Below are 7,025 nucleotides of genomic sequence, written 5' to 3' on the forward strand. Positions count from 1 at the left end.
TTTGAAGAATTTACCATACATTGCAAAATACAAGTTACAGATTGTATCGCAATCCGTATCGCAAATGTATCCCCATTTGGTTAAGTGCACAATATTGATCGTATTATTCTTTTATAATCTCTGAATAATTACAATTAATCACCTGGTCCGAAACACCATACTACCCTTTCTCACAATGACAGCTGGAGATTAAAAACATGCAAAATACTATTTTGGTTTTATCTTTATGATATTCCTGAGCATTAGCCAGTACCAGGCCTCAGTTCTTTTCGGTCAGCAATACCAGGTCTTGCAATCCCCTGAGAAAGCCTTGCATGTCGAAACGCGTCACATGGAAAACAAGATCTTGCTGCTACCAAATGTTGTTTTATTTGTTTTGATTACTCTATAATCTTTAGAACAGTGAACCGGTGTTGGCCAAGGTCTACTGCAGGAGACCTTAGGAGGTTTATTTTATAGGATTAATAATTAAATAAAATTACAGTTTTTTTTAAGTTTTGCCCTAGAAAGGCCTGTCTTTCCCTTTCTCTCATTATCTACTGGCTATGGTCAAAGAAAGTTTAGAGTGTAGGGATACGCAGGTCATGAATCAGGTAGTGTAAGGGTCTTTCCGTACCTAGGCAGCGAGGAAGCAAGTTCCAAGGTTCAGTGGTGGGTAGGGTTTAGGGTTGGCAGTTTGGGGTCCTTGAAGGCAGTCATTTTAGGAGAACCCATCTATGGTATGGAAGTCCTATAAGTGGTAATATAATGTTAGAAGGTGGTGAAGGGCAACTGGAAGCAATAATATCATAAAGATAGCAGACCTTTTTATGTAGTAAATGTATCTGGGTTTAGAGCCTTTAGGGAATTGGAATGTTATGCATGGTATTTTTTTATGGGGTTATTTCAGTTGGTTGTGTTAGGTAATAAAGGCGTGTTTTGAAACAAATGGCCGCAAAACAGTTTGACCCTAAATATGCAGTATTGTCTCCTTATTAAAGGGAGTTGGGTCAAGGGAAGAAGTTTGTGTGGTAGGATGAAGTAAGGGGGTGAGCCTCTGGGCTACATAAGTCATGCATAGTCATTTCACCAGCTGTCATGTGTCATGTTATTAGTCATATAGTAATTTTTCATTACCATGGCCTAATAATGAATAGGGGGACAGCTAGTTAATCTACCAATATATTTTGTTTTTTGGGCATTTTATGGCAATGTAGGAAGAAACCCACACAAACACAGGGGAACATTCAAACAGCATAATAAATATAACCTCTCCAAGACACTTGTACATAGTACAAGTGTAAAGAACTTGTACATTATGTACATTATGTGAAAGACATTATGTACAAGTTCTAGCTGTAAAGAACTTGTACATAAGGTCTTTCTGATCCATTTGCCTCAAGCAAGGAACAAGTTGTGAAAAACACCTCCCTGCTTTAGAAAAAGTCAAAAGGTTTCAGATTTTTTTAGATTCTGCACAGGTGTTTAAACTTTACTTTAATTTAAGCCATTGTTTGCGTAACACAGTTAATAATATTTATTTATTTATATGGCTTCTGCCAAGTATTGTTAATATTCTGACGTAATGAGGCTCTCAGAAATATATAAATATCAATGCATGGTTATCCATCAGACCGACCAGTACGCCAAGGAGTGACGACATCTCTCATCTCATCCTAAAAATCTAAATTCTGGTTTCCATAATCATGAACTGCATCCTTGTCCTTTTAATCTTTGGCAGTGCAATTACAGCAGGTGAGGAATTATTGAAAACATTATAGTTTTGTTATATTATTCTTTAATTTTTATCTTTACTCAGCATAAATAAACATGTCATAATTTGTGACAACGGTATTATATAGCTCTCTCCTCCTCATTTTAAAGCAGTTTCAGAACTTCAAGCTAGTGACTTTGCTTAGGCTGTGATGATATCATCAGTCTGCTAAAACAGGAGAAAGAACTCTCTCATTTCCCCAAAACAAGAAGCAGTCATCATATATTGCTTCTATATACCATAATGTCAGTTGGAAGCTGCATTAGAAAAATAATAGAGAGAGTTGAAAGCCTGCATGAGGGAAAATAAGGATTAGCATAGCATTCACTTCTTACTGACCATCTGTTCTTTAAGGTGCCAGCAGATGCTGGTTTAGGGTGGCATGGCGACCAGAGGGTAAACCTTAGATCCCCTCCCCCAACTCTACTATTTTGGCCGGTACATTTTCCAAACAGTGTATTGGCTGGGAGCTATTGTATACGCAGTAATGGTAGAGTTGGAAGCTTTGTGATACATTCCAGCCTTCTAGAGAATTCTGACTGAATGACTAAGAAGGTGGTTTTGATTTGTGACAGTTCCCCCCCAGACTGCATTTTCTGCAGTCCTCATTGTGTACATCCCCCCTTCCTATTCTGCACTGTGTGTGCCCCTACCCCGAGTTTGCATAGTGTTTTTCCCTTCCCCAGTCTGCACTGTGTGTGTTCCTACCCAGTCTACACTGGTCATGGCATGTGGAAATGATAACGACACCATACTTACTGCCAGTATGAACATAGCCTTAAGTATCTGCTGTTAAGACAATGTGGGGGAGGGAGGAAGCACACAATACCTGGCCTAAAGGGAAAAACTTAAAAATACTGCCCTGGGTACTGCCCACTCCTATTTGCAAGTAATTCTATGGTGGTCTATGGCTCTGGCCAGTTTGTTCCCCCAAAGGGTCAGGAGAAGGTCCCTGCTGGGGAGAGCACCAGCCAGAGCCGAGGACCATGTCACCCGTATTGAATGGCAAGCTCAGGGGAGTGGACAGGTTGTCTCTTGTTACACAATCTGCCCACTCACCCATCGCAGGCTCAGACCTGCCAGGTTCTGGTGTCATGACGTCACCCTGGGGAAAGTTTCTTCCCCTTTAAGTGAGACATAAGCAGGGGTGTAGTGGGGCAGGCATGTTTACATAACAACTGCCTCAGGACAGTGGATGGGTTGTCCCTCTCAACAAAACCCGCCCACTTCATGGGTGGGGTGAGTGGGCCCACATTTGGCGGGTTCTGGTATTATGACAACACTCTGGGGGCAGTTTCTTCCCCTTTGAGTGACACAGGCAGGGGTGTATTGGGGCGGGCACGTTTACATAACAACGATGACCATGCGCACTCCCCATGGAGAGTACCGCGCCCCCTCTTGTTTTTTTATGACCCTGGTGCTGGTATGCACCTAAAGCATGGTTTGTGTTGTTAAACACTTTTTTGTTTAAAATGTAATTCCGTACATGGGACACATGGATTTCTTATTTAAACTAGATATTTGTCTTCTCCAGTAGAACCCCTCCCTTTTACCCCTTTTTTCCCATATTGTATCAAATTTTTTTTTTTGGGTTATCCTAATTTCTGTGGCTCTATTATTTCTGCTTATTGTTTATAAAATTCCATTGCAGCTTTTTCCATATGTTTTAATAGCTGTGTTGAAACCTTTGTCTTTTGTGAAATATTTTGTGTTATAATAATTGAGTTTAGGGTTATTTGTTGACATTTGTGTTTAGGAAGTGACATGGAGGCTAGACTGACAATTAACAGATAATTAAATTGATGAATTTTTAGGCTTGTCTAGTATAATTTAACAAAAGATGTTTTTTTTTAGGCAGTGCCAGGTTCTGCGAAATTTGTAGTATCTCTGCGGATGTAGACAACTGTTCAGGGGAAACAGTAAAGTGCGAGAATGAAAATGATTTTTGTGCAACACAAGTTCAAAACAGCACAATAGGTAAGATGAATATAAAAACATACATATATTGTATACCTAACTTTAGAAAACAATCAAAAGATCTATGAAAGTAAAAAAAAAATCCATGTTCACATTGCCAAGAAAACTGAGATAAGCTTGTTAGTGAGTTCATTTTAAAATATCACATTCTTACCAGATATATATTATACAACTCACCGATTCATAAAAATATGGCTGCATATTTATATTCATGAATTGTCTTCCTTATTTTTGTTAGCAATAAAATAAAAAAAATAGAATAATTTTTTAACATTTAACATTTATAACTTTTTTTTACCTAGAACTTTAAGCATATCTACCTTTTTTTGTCTTGAATACCTAGGAGATGGGGGATTCAGTATTTTACATAGGAAAGATAAAATGTTTGTGATTTCAGTTTATATCCATTGACCATTCTTTCCTGAGCAGCACTTGACCCACAGGTTAGAAACCTGTCATTTTTCTTTATTTCACGCCCTCCATATATTCAGAGAAGCCCCATGCTCCTGATTCCATGATGTACAGGAAGGGGACCCAGCAAGAGCATCCAGGCAACCCAACTCATAAGGTTGCCATAATAGATACTAAATATCAGATTTGTGTGTGCCCAGAAAACCTTATCAGTAACAAGTTAGATATTGGTTCTAGAATCATTCCCCTCTTTCTAAAATGATTCTCATGATCTGTTGGGCATTTTGCGGATGCAATAACACGTACATAAACTAGGTGTATGTTTAAAAGAACATGTACTATACAAAGGGGGTATTTTTCATTCTTTCGGATACAAAAAGAAATCCTACATGGTAAAACTCATTTTGTTTTAGGGCTAAGTTCCTCCATAGTTCAGTATATATATGTACACAGCAGGTACCGTATTTTTCGGCGTATAAGACGCTCCGGCATATAAGACGCGCATGGAAAAGTAAGACCTAATGCTGAAGGGAGTAATGTAATCAATTTACAACTGCAATACTCTCCATGGGGGGTCAGACTGGGTTGCCGCACTGTTATATGATCTTTAATGGATTGTCCACCTGGTCATAGGGTTTTCTAAAGGAGGACAGGGATCATAGCTACAATTTTGTCATGACCATAAGATATATTATTATACATTCCAATGACCTTCTGTTTTCTTTTTCTTTATTTAGGGAATGATACAAGAATTGGATTTGGGAAGAGATGCCTGTCCCCTGATGATGGGAAAATTATGTGTGGTAAAACATTAACTGTTACTGCACTTGATTATCATTTTCTGCTGTACACAGAATGCTGTGACACTGACAATTGTAATAAGTACGGGACCAAACGTAAGTATGATATTTCTAATCATAGGAGTCTGAAAACAAGTCAATACAGTTTATATACATTACCTGCTAAAATAAATGTAGTTCTCTTTGGAAAATTCTGTAATCCAACAATCTCTGCTAGACACTTTAACCACGTCCTTTTTATTGGTAAATACCGACTCGCTAGTGAATGAGCAGCAGCTCATAAATGAGCCAATATTTTGGTTCTATCAGAAATGTAAAAGAAGGGGAAAGAATAAAGGACGTTTTTTATGGCAAAATAGTCATGATTATTTTAGTTTGCTCATCATGTTGTGTAATCAAATATTTTTCAACTGTATACAGGTTAATTATAGTGTATATACAAACAAACACAGGTGGTTAATTAGCTAGATACCCAAAATAGTTGGGTATACAATACTGTAGGAGGAATTATGTCTTCACGGTTCGCACACTGGCTTCTTCAGGGATTTTTGAGACTCAACTAGATTCACAAGGTTAACAGAACATACATAATCAATAAAATGTATTGGCTTCAATAAGGTTCAGTTGTTCCCAATATGATTAATTCTTAGTTTTTCTAAGCTGAGTAGAAAGTCTAACAATTGTAGATTCATTGTTAATCATTAATGATAAGATAAAATAAAAAAAAAATGAAAAAATAAAAATAGCTTTTTGCTTGATGCTTAGGATGTGTGCACAGTAATATTCTTCATATTGGGGGAGATATAATTATCCTTCAGATATAAAATTGATTGCGATGAGTATATAGATTATTTATCACAATTATTTAATTATAACAAGTATATTTTAAGGTAAGTAAAAGTTAACATCAACTGTCATCAACATTTTTATTGGAATCACCGGAATCCAAAGTCTAGGTTTTAAAATATTGAATGTGTGTGGATGAACCTGTAAGAAGGACATAAAAAAATATGTAAAGAGTTTCTTTCTGTATTGGTTATTAGGTCCAATAGTATAAGGAATTATGTAATCAATATAGAATAATTATTTTAGAACATTAAAAAGTGGTAATATGTACTCACCATTATTTGGTGTTTATTGGTTCACTGGCAGAGAGAGGGTTAATACTCCATAGGATTAACACTAGTATAGTTCAAACCGCATCTGTAAGGACAGAAGAAAGAATTTAATGTCTAAGTATATATTATTATCATTATTAATATTATTATTATTAATAATAATAATAATAATAATAAACAAGATTTTTATAGCGCCAACATATTATGCAGTACTGTACATTGAATGGGGGTTTCAAATGACAGATGCATACAGAAGTTAACACAGTAGGAGGAGAGAACCTCGTCCACAAAAGCTTACAATCTAGGAGGCGGGGAAAATCTGACAATAGCAGGGGAGATAGGAAGAGGTGGAAAATAGTGAGGGCTTCTAGGGACAGAAGATAGGCAACTTTGAAAAAATGGGTTTTGAGTGCTCTTTAAAATGAGCAGACAGTAGAAACAAGCCAAATAGGGTGAGGATGGCTATTCTGGAGAGCAGGGCCAGCAGTAAATAAGTCTTGCAGTCATGCTTGTAAGGAGGTTATGAGTGAGGTAGTCATTAGTAGGTAATTGGAGGAGCAAAGAGAGTGACTAGGGGAGTATTTGTCTAACAGGTCAGATTGGAAGGTTGGACAAGAACTGTGGAGAGATTTGAGGGTAAAGCACAGGAATTTGAATTTGCTTCTCAGGTGAAATGGAAGCCAATAAAGAGATGCAGCAGAAGAGGAGTGGTGGGAAGGATGAATAAGTCTTGCTGCAGCTTTTGTATTAGATAAAAGAGAGAGTCGGGTTAGTGGAATACCAGAGAGGAGGAGGTCACAGTAGTTCAGCAACAGATAATAAGAGCATGTACAAGGAGTTTGGTGGTCTCTAGGACAGGTAGGGGTGGTTCTTGGAGATGTTGAGCAGGTGAAAGTGACAGGACCTGGGAATGATCTGAATATAGGCGGTAAATCAGAGGGCAGAATCAAGGGTGATGCCAAGACA

The 7,025-nt window shown here is 37.6% G+C and overlaps 1 long non-coding RNA gene across 1 annotated transcript in view; it reads right to left on the reverse strand.

Moving 5' to 3' along the window:
- The window catches only part of LOC140340993 (uncharacterized), an 86,207-nt gene extending 80,041 nt beyond the window's left edge, over positions 1–6,166 (reverse strand). Inside the window, exons 1-2 of the long non-coding RNA XR_011922782.1 lie at positions 6,063–6,166; positions 5,101–5,243 (exon numbers count right to left, since the gene is read on the reverse strand). This is a non-coding gene — a long non-coding RNA (uncharacterized lncRNA). The remainder of the gene's footprint in view (positions 1–5,100; positions 5,244–6,062) is intronic.
- Between the last annotated feature and the right edge of the window lie 859 nt (positions 6,167–7,025).

Source organism: Pyxicephalus adspersus, chromosome 11 (assembly GCF_032062135.1).
Source record: "Pyxicephalus adspersus chromosome 11, UCB_Pads_2.0, whole genome shotgun sequence".
Taxonomy (NCBI): domain Eukaryota; kingdom Metazoa; phylum Chordata; class Amphibia; order Anura; family Pyxicephalidae; genus Pyxicephalus; species Pyxicephalus adspersus.